This window comes from Mus musculus, chromosome 10 (genome assembly GCF_000001635.26).
Source record: "Mus musculus strain C57BL/6J chromosome 10, GRCm38.p6 C57BL/6J".
NCBI classification, from domain to species: domain Eukaryota; kingdom Metazoa; phylum Chordata; class Mammalia; order Rodentia; family Muridae; genus Mus; species Mus musculus.
In genome coordinates, this window is record NC_000076.6 from 34,194,951 (window position 1) to 34,208,519 (window position 13,569).

Here is a 13,569-nt window from a genome sequence, read left to right on the forward strand (position 1 = left end):
CTCAAACCTCATACAATCTGGAAGGAAGCCAGACTTCAGGCCTGACCTGTGAGCAGCCCATGGGAGGCAGCTCTGTGATCCCTGATTACTCTCTCCGATAAAGTTTATTTTTGTAGAAGTTTAGTGGTCAGATGATACTAGTTTGATCTGATATCTGTGCTGCAAGGGTGGATGGGGTAAGGGATGAAGTCTGAGTAGCTGAGTTCAGCATAGTTGCATTCACAGCTGACTCTACCCCTTTCCAGCCAGCAGCACTGAACGATGTCCTACAGTTGTGGGGGAACACCTGGAAGCTTGTCCCTGGCTTCTCAGGGAATTTGCTTTGTATGCCTTTTCCCTCTGCTCAATTACATTAAACAATTATGATTATAAAAAATTTTCACTTTTTTTTTCTAATGAGTCACTGAGTTGAATGGTGCTATAGAGACCTCCAAATTCACATCATGTTCTTTTTGATGTCTTTGGTAGAATAGAGTTATGAGTAGCTTTGCGATGTATGATATTCCATGTGTGATACTTTTGTTACTAGAAAGTCTGTAAAGCTTATTAATTATTGATTTATCGTGGGAACAGCACATACTACAGTGTGAATGTGGAAGCCAGAGGATAACCTAAGGGAGTTGGTTCTCTCCTTCCAGCACGTGGGTCCCGAATGCACCTTCATCCTCTCAGCCATCCCAGCCAAGCCTCCATTTCTTTTTCAGCCCTCAAATAGTCAACAATAGTTGTCAATAATAAATTTGCCTCTTCTGCTGCCTTTCTCTATTCCTGAATATTTTTTACATGGACTTGATCTTCATTTTCAGTTTTGTTTCCCAGATTTCAGTTCTATGGATCTCAAAAATCCCTAGGCTCTTTGCACACACCCTCCTGTGAATCATCCTAATCAAACTTCAAATACCATAGACTAGATCTGTGAAACAAAGGTACATATCCACACAATTAACCCAAAGACAACATACTAACTTCTCAGGCTTGCCCTGCCTCACCCACCTCTAGCTGCGATTCCAACCAACCCTGCTGGGAATTCAGGCCAAAGTCCCTTTCTCTCATTTCATACCTTCTTTTTTGTAACTAAACTGTCAGCAAATTCTGTTGGTTTTCTTCAAGTCCACCCACATCTACCACTGCTATGATAACTCAGCCCGTACCATGCTTTACATCCAATAGCTTTAAAAAGTCACTTAGGCTTAATTCTCCCCTCTCACGTAAGACTTAGAGTGATCCTGGTCAGTAGCAATGCAGAAATAAGCACTGCACTGTTTGAAGACCTCCCAGGGCATCTTCACAGGTTATTAAAGTATTATGGTTGTGATGGGAGAAATACATTAGAGTCAGTAAGGAGGCCAGCAGGGCTGGAACTGGGTGAGAGAATGCTTAACATTTAGGAAAGAGATTTACTAAATGGATAAATTTAATTGCTGTATCAAAATATAAGCCTTGAAATACTCAGAGGTAGATATTTATATAACTCCACAACTATTTAAATAGAACTCTAGAGAAAGGAGCAATAAGAAAATCTTTGATTATCACAACAAACCATTTGCATGTAAAACATACCACAATGCTGGAATTTCCAGAACTACTCAAGGTGGTCACTAGAGTTTCCTAGAGCTACGGTCATACACAATCTTCCCAATCGTCCCATTTAGTCCACGCCAGGCTTTCTGTAGCTGACTTACCCTCAAGGATTTCCACACCTTCAATAATGAGCCTGGTGTGCCTATGATCAAGTTCACTTCCATAATGCACCTTGTCTCCCAACATCCTAAACATGGCTTTCATGAGTCTCCTTGGGTCTCTAAAAACCACGGAGACACCTGGCCCATTACATCGGTTTAATACACCCTATTGCCTTTCAATGCACTCTCTGCTGAATGATTTTGGCATAATTGCTCTTATTTACATTATTCTATTTTGAAATTTAAAGTCAGTCCCTTTAACCCTATTTCCAGTGATAATTACCACGATGTAATGGTTTGGTATAGAGGCATTATTAGTGTTACTATTTTTAAAGCTTAATACAAGAAGGGCTACCTTTTCCATCTAGAGAATTCATCCTCTATACCATTTCCATTACTTTGTCCTTAGTTTGTGTTAAGAAAGTTATTGTGATTATTTATAGCCATGTTTCTATCAGGAAACAAGTTCTGAGGCCACAGAGGAATGTAGAAGAAGAGGGTGGATGAATAACCTGGGTGTCCAGGACAAAAAAAAGTGTTCCCACAGACATTCCAACTCAGTTCCCTGTCTATAAGGCAGTGATAGACAGGTCCATGCCACAGGGCTGAGATGTGTAGTAACGAGAACAAGGTTCCCAGTCCAGACTTTGAGATAGAAACCTCATCAGCCTCGAATAGGAAGATGTCACTGGGCATGCTACACTAAAAAGAAAGGCACAGGATCCTTTCAGGAAACGGGGAGCATACCTAAACCCCAAGGAGCTCTGTGGCATGGCTGTCTATGGCTGTGTAGAGAATGGGACAGGTCCAGGCAAGCAGGGGACAGACTAGCACTCTGCTAAGGAAGGGAGGAAACCAAGGAAGTGGTTTCTGAAGTGAGCTTTAAAAGGCGTTAGGTAAGAATGCACACAGATTTAACTGTCTCTGGTAAACATTTATGATTAACTTTGGACATATTGAGTATTGTATTGTCTGTAACTATCTCTCCTTCTCACATTGTCCTCTGTGGATCCCAGTGGAAGGTGAGGTAAATCTCACCTCCTGTGGGATAGGCTGGTGAGAGTCAAGGGTTCAGTCATCTCTCTCTCCTATAGTGTCAAGCACAAGCCTTTCAAAAGTATGTGTGGCAAAGCTAAAAAAAAAAAAAAAAAAAAAAAAAGGAAAAATGGCTCAAAGGCCTCACTGCACAAATTTGAGGACCTGAATTTGTGTCACATAAACAGCCAGGCATGTAGCATGCATCTACATTGCTAGTCTTCCTATGGCAAGATGGGAATTGGAGACAGGAGAATCCCAAGCATCTACAGTAGCAAACAGCAAAAAAAAAAAAGTATGAGGGAAGGACCTACATGTGAAGCTGTACTCTAGCCTCCATACGCAAGCTATGGAGCATGCATGTATGTACACACACACACGGGAAACAATGAAAAGCATTATGAAGGGAGGGACAAAGAGGACATGGCATACAAGGAGATAATAAGTAGTAACTCAGCCATTCCATTTCTGGTCCCTCCCGATCCTAGACCTTTGCTCCTTGGCTCATGCACTTGCAGTGCTGGTCTACCCATTCCCTTTATTGCACAAAGCCCTTGTGGGCCCACTTCCTCATCCTTCCCCAGCTGCTATCTGTCTTGCCTGTCATCTTCTCAAGTCCCTTCCTTCCTGTAGTCGTGGTGTTGTTCAGTTCAGAATTTAGCTGATCTCATTAAGTTTCAGAGTCATTATCTGTCAAGCATATTTTAAATTCCTCAAGGCCAAAGTCCACATTATATCCGTTTTGCATGCTTCCTCTGTTCCTGCCACCCAGACAACTTCTCAAAAACAAAAGTACCTGGTAAACACTTGCCAGACACTAAGACCTTCCAATGTTCCTATCATGCAGGTCTAGTGTGCCTTCATGTCATTCTCCAAGTTCAAAAGTGCACTGGACAAAGTTAGACATCAAAGTGGTTTTTTTTTCCCAAATAACACAGATCCACCACTTCTAAAACTTGCCGTCACTGAACCAACGCTGTGTGGCTTCACCAATTAGGGGGAAAAAAAGAATTGAAGATGCACAAAGAAGGATCTATGTTATAACCTCCTTCCAGTGCTGCTGGTCCAGCTGCACTCCAGGCACAGGGCTTATCATTCCAGGGCAATTCAGTAACTTAAATACTCACTGCCATACACACTCTCCCCAACAAAGAGAGGTTGGAAGAGGCCCAATAATGTCAGACTTTACATGCTGAAGCGAAATTTTACTTTTATATCTCTCACTCAGCTACTTTTCATTAAAGCCTATAGAATAATTCTAGGCAGATCACATTAAATCCACAAGCTTCCATGATGAAAAGCCTTAGGATTTAAATATAACACATGGATCAGATTGCAGCCCCCAATAATAATTTCCTTAGGTGGGAGAGGCAGATCTTGAAATTTCAAACGAGAGTATAAGAAAGAATAACTGGACGGTTGAATAAAATCAACGGGTCAGTCCTTCATGGCTCTGGAGTCTCCTGGGAACAAGCTGTAAGTGCTGGAAAATGTAAGGTAATCAGAGAAAGATAAAACGAAATAAAAGAAGAGAGACCAAAAGAAGGCACTCTGAACTAAGATAACTGGAGGTCGCCTTCAGTGACTCCAAGAACCAGTTTTCCTTGAAAAGGGAAACTGTGGCAAACACAGGCCCTAACACTAAGTGGAAGTACTTATGAAAACTCTCTAAGACACTGACCTTCTTTAGCTCATCAAACTGGCTCATCTCAGCTGACTGCATATTTTCCATTTCTTGTAGGAAAAAAAATGCACAAAAATCTGCACTTTCCATATAATTACATTTTAACTAAAGTACCACCTGGTAGCCATGGAATCAGTATTTTTGAAATTATCTTTTTAAACAACATGAAACAAAGTTCACAAGGTTTCTTAACACTAGTATTACTGGATTTTTGTTTGAATTTATCCATCAGCATTCCTATAAGAATCTTTCTATGGGGGCTGCAGAGATGGCTTAGAGATTAAGAACACTGGCTGCTTTTCCAGAGGCCCTAGCATCAATTCCCAGGACCACATGGCACTCACCACCATCTGTAACTTCAGTTCTAGGGGATCTAGAGCCATCTTCTGGCCATAAAAGGGCCTTCCTACGTGACATTTCCTGAGGCTCTTTCTGGCATTGGCAACCACCCTATTGTGACCACAAGAATGGTGAAAGCACGTCTATAAAGCCACTGAGAACCCTTCCCTCACTGCTGCCAATCTGACTCTACCACAGAAATGGGGCAGATAAACCTAGCAGGGTGGCATGTGCCTATAATCCTAGCACTTGAGAGCTTCGGCAAAGGGTCAGAAGTTCAAGGTCATTCTCTACTACACTGCAAGTCCCAAGCCATCTTGGGCTACATGAGATCTTACCTATTAAAACATAACAACCATCAAAGATGAAACAAAACAAAAACCCCCACATAGAAATGGAGTAGAAAAAAGTATAAGGTGCACATGAAAGTTTAATGGAACAGTGAGCTTGGTGCTGACTTTTAAAAACAACTGGGATGTAGTGGGGGAAGAATATAAGAAATGTGGTAAAAGAGCTGGGTATAATATGGTAACAATGGATAAGTTAGACAATGTGACTGTGGCAGTAACTATGTGCCTACCAAGTCAGTGTTTGTTCATAAAATGTTACTTTAAGTCTTTTAAATATGAAGAAAAAAATGGCCTCCTTGAAGAAAAAAGTAAAGCATACAGTGTCTGCCTGAATGAAGGTTCTAGAAACTTTATATAATCAGGATTACTTTAACTGGCCAATTACCACTAGATCTAGTAAAAATGCTAAGGAAAAATCTGTAGCAGCAACTTTCATTTAAAATAATAAAACGGACTATTTTTTATATTCATCTAAATAAATCATTCTTATTTTCCTGAATTTTCATGTTTTCAGATGAACAGAAGTCACACCCAGATGACTACACTTCATATTTTTTCAGGATGAAAACCTTCCCAAAGAACTCAAAACCCTACAGAAATCATACTAAGGGATAAAAACATCAGGAAACTCTTGCTGTGGTCAGCAGAAACCTTATGTCAGCAGATAGCCTCATGTCTGTTTCCCTTTCTTTTTCCTAGGTGAAAATTTAAAAAAAATAGCTATTCAGTTTTCCTACTTTTTCTTCCCCGCCTGGTTTATCCCATCCCTTGGAAGGAGTAGAACCACAGCAAGTAGTTCCAAAAGCCAGCTGGCCCCTGTCTCATTGTCCCTGGGGCTGGAGAAAGGAGCCTGATTTACAATTCCTGGAATGATGTCACTAAGCTGCTAGAAGAAAGGGTCTTCCAAGAATTTGTGGAATTCTAGAAATCTACTGCTGGACAGATACAGTCAAACAATGAAAACACCAGAGCTTCAAAAACCTTTTACAGTCAGCATTGTAGGAGGGCCAGCACCTACACAGGCTCCTGGTTTCACTCAGGTTCTATGTATTGGACTGAACCTTGGCCCAGAATATTTTTGACCTACATCAGTGACTTAGGCTCTTCGGCTTCTTTCTTGTCACTGGCAAGCTCTGGATACAAGTTGCTTTAGAAACGCAGTATCCCTTTGCATACTCCACTCTAGAAGGTAACTATGTAAATAGCTTCTACTCAGTTATTCCACAAAGGACCAATCTATATTGTATTAAAAACATAATCTAAAAATTGCTGTGTTTTCCACAAGATTTATACAACCAGAACACAGGCGTTGTCAGCAAACACTCTTGTCTTCTAGCAGTCATCTGACAGCAACAGGACATCACCTGCTGCTTCATCAGGGAAATATTATAGCCATGCAAACAGTGAGCACACTTTCTTCACAAGTTATTTTTAGGATTTATGAAATGCTAGTTCCATTTTCCTAGAGAGTATCTTCCATACATGCTGTATGTCTATTACATGTCTATTACTTAGTAGCCTTTGCTACTACTGTTCTTGCACATGAAGAAAAAAAATGTAAGCACCTGATTTGATCAACAAATGCAACTTTACAACCCTATGGCATGACTTGAAAATATCTCAAGCAGAGAGATTCAAATGATAGATGTTTAAATTGACCAGGGCACATTCAATATTTTTTGTGTGTTTGTTTAGTTTTCAACATGGTTTCTCTATGTTGCCTTGGCTGTCTTGGAAGATGCTCTGTAGACCAGGCTGGCCTCTAACTTTAAATACAGATCAACCTGCCTCTGCCTACCATGTGCTGGGATTAAAGGCATGTGCCAACACTGCCTCGCTCAACTTTTTTTTAAAAGTCTTTTATCTTTTATATTTAGTTTTTATTTTTGAGAGTGGATGTGCTATGTAGTCCTGGCTGACTTTGTGCTTTCTATACACCCGGGCCTGGAACTCAAAATAATCCTCCTGCATCAGCATCCACACCATGCCACAAGTTTTCAATTTTTGCTAAAATAATGTGACTGCTAGTTAAGTAAAATACTGAGTATTTTAATCTATTGAGTATATTCCACGATGACTGAAAAGGGCAGTCACTATTAATTCTACAAATAAGCTCCAAAAGGTTTTGTTTTGGCATGCAGACATAGACATTCAGTGACAAACTCTTTTTGACCCTGTCTGGGACAAAAATCGATAGATGCAGATCTCCCACAGCTGATATGTCATATGTGTAATTAAAACTAACGAGGGGCTGGGAAGAGAGCTCAGTCAGTAAACTGTCCACATAAACATTAGGAGCTGAGTTGAGATTTCCCAGCACCCATAGAACAGCTGGTAACATATATTTTGGTCACATTTTTATAGCAAGATTTTCACTCACCTAATAATAACTTGACTTTCAAATATGCTCAATTATAAGATGCCAAAGCAAATCGTGCTTCACATCAGAATTAAATGTTACTGACCACAGAAATTCTGCTCTTTTAAAAACAGTTTAACATTTCTACTAAGATCATGTTTCTTGATAATTCCAAGTAAACTGAAACACACAGAAGGAAACCCCAGGATAATCTTAACACACATTAAAATTTCATGTTATTCTTGAGTTAAGAACTTTACAAATGACTCCATTTAAGAAATAAACAGATGGCTTCACCATCTTTTCTTCTCTTTCCAAGCTAAAACCATCCTCTTTCTTCTCTGACCCTAACAGGAAATGAGAATCAGTCTCCTCTGGCAGGTTTACACTTCTATGGGCATCTGAAAAAGAATCCAGGAGTTCAGCCCTCAACAGGCTGCAGCCTGATGTATAAGGCAGTTGATATTGCATCAAGGCTGGTTAAAGCCCAAAGCTAGTTCACAAGAACTAAGCAAGCAGCTGGGGCTCTGCAGGCATCAGAAAAGGCCTTGCAATGAGACCCTTACCAAGCAGAGATGGAGTGAGGGGCTGGGAGAGAAGGGGTTGAGAACAAAAGGGAATCTGTAAATAGTGCAGAAGTCTAAGAAACATGAGCATTCTGACAGTTCATGGGCAGTAACTACAAGATATAATAAAGCAGATCTACAAAAAAATAAAATGTGAGCCTTTAGTAATTTGAATGTGGAGTTACAGAGGACACAGTAGCATTATGAGTGCAATTTATGTTTGTCTCATTCAATTTAAAGTATATCACAGACTGCCTATAAATTGACTGTGTCCCTTACCTTCAGCATTGCCACTCTACTAAAATAAAGACAAGACATGAACCCACCTCACTGTCCATCTCCTCTAGGCTAGTATGAGATAGGATGCTTTGAACAAAACGGAAGAGTACTATGTTGCCATGCTAATTAAGGTCCAAGTCTATCTACCATTGTTCTTTGTCCAGATAGCCTTCTAGACTTGATGCAAAATGGCAGAGTATCTTTAGGTATATCACAGACTGCCTATAAGGCTTCTCCTTCTCTGACATTGTTTGGGGAGCTTAAAAGCCCCACACACTTCTACTTGAAGAACATCATGTAGCCTTAGTTTGACTATAGATTCGACTAACTTCCTTTCTCTGGACAAGAACCCATTCAAGTAGCACCTAAAATCTGAAATGCTTCCTCATGCTACTGAGGCATCTTGGAACCTTAAGCCTTTAGCCAATGACCTTTGGCCATCTTAGATGCCCACTTCTCCCTCATGGACCCCCCCATCCCCAAAATATATAAACCTTGAATCACCCCAAGTAAAGTTGATCTGTCTCCCTGTATCTGGTCTGCCTGACTAAATGCTTATGAGTTTGTAGATGACATTTTAGTAAAAGTAATGACCCACTTGTATCACATTGCTCAATACTTTCTGGTTTGCTTCTATTTCTGAAATATTTCACCATCAGCTAATCAAATCTCCCTTCTACATAATATTGAGCTTTGAAATATCAACAAACATCAAGAAACAGCCCTTGGCTACATTTATTTATCATACACATAGAAATATCTTCTTCTAAAACCAAGTCTAATGTTTAAAAGACAGTATCCATTTAGAATGGGACAGTAGGTGGCAGGCAGTGGTAGCACACACCTTTAATCCCAGCACTTGGGAGACAGAGGGAGGTGGATTTCTGAGTTCGAGGTCAGCATGGTCTAGAGTGAGTTCCAGGACAGCCAGGGCTACACAGAGAAACCCTGTCTTGAAAAAAACAAAACAAAATTAAAAACTTTTTAAAAAGAATGGGAAAGTAGTGAAAGATTTTGGAACCATCCATTTCTATTTCTTGCTACTAGCAAACAGCTGCATGCAGCGTCTCAGGTATCTGGGGCTCTGCCCTCTACTTCCCGCTCTGACACTCATTCATCATGTGGAGTTTATGGGAAGATCATTTCCCTTGTGAGTACACTGGGTTTAGACACCAGCTTCATTCCCATGTCCGTCCCTGACTGCAGGTATACAGATCTGGGTTGTCTAGTTTCAAACATCTGCTAGTAGTTTAGTGACCTCCAGAGAGTTTTAGTCTACAAATCACGATAGGAAGAGATAATGTAATTCCAATATGAGAAAAACTCAAGGCACTAAATATAGTAATAGGAAAGGTCCTGTCCTGTGTCAGATACTCTTTCAATAGGGTTTGTTGATCACAGAAACTCCTCAGGTGCCTTTCCCTCTTTTAGGATGGCAAACTCCCAGCCCCTTTCTGGGATACAGTGAAGCATTCACTGACACAGTTCCCACCGTCACAGAGGCCTGCCACAACACAGCCTAGGACAATAGAAGGGAAATGCACGTTAAAATGTTTACTATACGTAGAACTAAAACATCCTAGTGGCTGAAAAAAAAAATATTTAAGCTAGACTGTAATTAGTCCTTGGCAGATTTCTTTGACTGTTTTGAAAACAAAGATTCTCAATGAATCCACATATCCAAATTATTTCCCCTTTTACTCCACTAGTTAGAATAATAATGTTGAGAATTATGTTTCTCTAATGCAACACGGAGGAACCAAGCAAGAAGAAATAAAGAGCAAAATAATCTATCACAAGTAATATAAAGAAATGAAAAAACAAAACAAAACTTTGTTTCATCCCAGAATGCATTTGTCTAAAAATTGTCTCAGAGACTGAAATAATTTTCTATACTAAGACAGTACTAAGGTTCTGTGAAGGATGGCCCTAGGTCCCGCCACAACAGCACTGCAACCTCCTGCCCCCAGACACACACACCACTTATCTCATTGAAATGGACCACTTCAGCTGATTTGTGAACTACTGCTAAGTACTAGTGCAGACACATGCACAAGAACTACTCACTAAGATGTGACTGATTTAACTGGGAGAATCCACCGACTTCTTATCATGGTCTTTTTCTGGGCTAAAACCCCACCATGCAGATTGTATCCTGCTGTCAATTTCCCTCCTTGTCAAGGAACTTTAAAAAAAAGTCTCTTTTACTGAATGATTTCACTGTCTCTTTTTAATCTGGATATTAAAATGTACTTTGTAGACCAGTGTTTTCGTATAATTATTGAAACTAAGACTGATATCATGTTCTGATAATGACTAAAGGACTCTGCCGACATTCAAGTCCTCCATATTGCTTAGTCTCATATTCCTCTTTCTACAGCCAAAGACACTCCAAGAAAGCAGGGGCTGTATCTCGTGTACCCACTCCCTGTCCTAGTAACCCACACTCATGCTTTTGGTTAAGCCCTCAAGGAGTGTCACTATAGTAAACACATGTTAAATCCAAAATTTTCTCCCTTTTCAGTAGAATAGAATTTACTACCCCCCCCCCAAAAAGACCACATTTGTACAGGATTAAAGGAAAATAGTAATGTGTGAACAAATAATAGGGTAATCCTGTTTTATTTTTCCCATGCACGTTACATTTTGTAGTTCTCTCTAGTAGTATAGTCCAAAATCTTCTACAAAATTTTGGTTTCATAAGGGGTAGAGATGGCTCAGTGGTCAAGAACTGGTACTGCTCTTGTCCAGGACCAGAGTTCATTTCCCAGCACCCACATTAGGATGCTCAGAGTGTAGCTACCATACTAACACATCTAATGTTCTTCTGACCTCTGCAGGCACCTGTCTATAGTCCTGTGCATATACTCCCAGACAGACACATAATTTTGAAGTGACACTAATGAATCTTTTTTTTAACTTCACTAGTACTATCATTTATTAAGAAGATGTAAAAGCTGAAAAGACAATTAGTAAAAGTGAAAATTCTGTAATGTGAAAGAATATGAAAATATTTCTAGAAGATTCTACCTTCCTTAAGATATTGTTGATTAAGCAGCAATAAACACCAAATGTTTTCAAGAATCCACTAGAAAATCTCTAGAAACCAACGTGTCAGTTCCTGACCTAAAGAATTCCAGGTGAAAGAGGCCGGCCTCTTGCATTGGAAGCAAAGGATTAGGTTATGAATGCCAGCTGGCCTAAACGGAGGCTGTTGCCTCAAAGGAGAGATGAGAAAGTTCTCAGTTCACAAAGTTAGCTCAGATCCAGCCTCGACAGATTCTGAGCCCATGTGGCATCGCTTACAGTGCTCCCCAGCCCGAGTCAAGCCCGCCTGCCGGGCCCCCGATTGGCCCAGGCGGCCTCGGGTTGAGGTTGCCCAATCACTCTGGGGTGTTGGAGTGCAGGGGCGCTGGAATCCTGTGGCTGGGGGTGACTCAGAAGCAGCTTTCTGGGCGTTGGCGGTCCGGAGGTCGCACAGGCACAACCAGCATGGGAGCACACGACCACTACCATCCCTAGATAACTGGTGTAGCATAGGAAGGGAACGCAAGGGTGTGCTATCTCCAAACCTCTGGAAACTCGGGAGCACGTCCAGTCCCCGCCATTCGCTCCTGATCTCGGTGCTGCTGTCTGAGCTGGGTACCCGGGTAGGAGATCACGGAGCCAGCAGAGCTGGCCCGAGATGCTCAGTCCACAGGGAAATCGACGCGCAGCGGGGGACGTGGCTCAAGCTGGTCCGTAGGGACCGGTCCAGTGTAGACCCATGGAGCCACAGGAGGGTAGCTTCCTGGAGCGTGGCCCAGAGCAGCGCCCAACCCAGCCCATCACTCACCGCTCCGTCCTCCCGGGCGTCCTCTCTCTGCGTCCCCGTGGGGCGCCGGGACTCCGGACCCCTGGAGTCGGGCCCTCAGCTTGCGCGCCGAGCCATCCGAGCTCAGGGCGCTGCGCCCGGGGTGCGCCGCTGCAGCCTCTAGCCGCCGTGCGGACTGGGCGGAGACCGTCGGCGGAGAGAGGGGGGTGGGCCGCGGCAGGGCTCTGCCTGGGGCGGAGGAAGCCGCAACGTCAGCAGAGCCCGGGAGGCGAGGATGGGGAGGGGGAGAGCGGGACCCCCGCCCAGCCCAATCCGGACCTCCGCACGGGCTCTCCTCCGGCGCCCCAGATCACGGCTCCACGCGAGGCTCTGCCTTCCGGTCGCTGCGGCCCGGACCCCACAAGACACCACAGGACCCCACAGAACCCCAAGCACCCTGCCCTGCCCTGCCCCGCCCCGCCCCGCCGCTTTGGTTCCTACAGCTCTGATTTCTCCTGACCCAAGAGCTTCAAGTTCCACTCTGGAATCTCACCCAAAGGAAAGATAATTTCTGGAGGCCGGGGGAGGAGGGGCCGATTCGTTTTTTAAAGCGCTGGAAGAGGAAAGCCGAGAATTTAAAGAATCCCACTACCAAAGCTAGCGGCCAACCCCCTCTCCAGGCTCCAAAATAGTTACACTCCCGACGCCTCCCTCCCTTCCCCCCTTTCCTGAATCAGTTTTACTCTCAAAGAGAAAGGGGAAAATCCACCTAATCCGAAGCAGTTGTCGCCTAGAATGGAGTTGCAAAATACAGGGAATCCTACCGCAAGGAACCCTGTAAGCTGAACTGATTTTAATCAGCAAAGATAAAGGATTGGGGGAAGATCCTTTAGAGTTTGCAGTTCACAAAGGAAACTTTATCTTATTTCGTGTGTGTGTGTGTGTGTGTGTGTGTGTGTGTGTGTGTGTGTGTGTGTGTGTGTTTGTGTGTGTACGCGCGCGCGTGAGAGAGATATGCACCCAACTTTTGTTTATTCTTTCAATGAAATGTAGCCATCCAATACAAACTCTAACCGGTCCAGGGTTGGATCTCCTTCCTCAGAGTTAAAGAGAATTAACCTACTAGATTCTATGAAAAGGCAGCTTTTCGAGAGACACTTACCCGTTCGTAAGAATGGGCGGTTTTACTCAACCCTGTTTGCTAACAATTGCTCGGAGTTCTGACAGACTATGGAGACCCAAGGGCGCTTCCAGGCAACCACACTATTAGGAAAAGTTACAGATTTTGCAATCAAAAGTGGCTCCTCACCACGGATTAAAAAAAAAAAAAAGAAAAAAAAGAAAAGAAATACTACTGTTAGGCTTTTAAATGCTAACTCAGATAAATCACTAATTTGCGTTAACTTCCTGATATTTGGACAGGCCTGTGGTGAGAAAGTTCTAACCAGAGTAGTACTGTGAAGCAGTATTCAAATCCTTACT

At 42.5% G+C, this 13,569-nt stretch overlaps 1 protein-coding gene across 3 annotated transcripts in view; it reads right to left on the bottom strand.

The window, feature by feature from the left end:
• Positions 1-13,332, bottom strand: part of Dse (dermatan sulfate epimerase) — a 56,894-nt gene extending 43,562 nt beyond the window's left edge. The window contains exon 1 of one of the 3 annotated variants that reach the window (NM_172508.3): positions 12,130-12,285. The gene's annotated coding sequence lies outside the window, so the exon portion shown is untranslated. Of the gene's footprint in view, positions 1-12,129; positions 12,286-13,249 lie in introns of those variants that run through there. The other 2 variants (XM_006512652.3, XM_006512651.4) reach the window with 2 other exon arrangements.
• Positions 13,333-13,569: the final 237 nt, after the last annotated feature.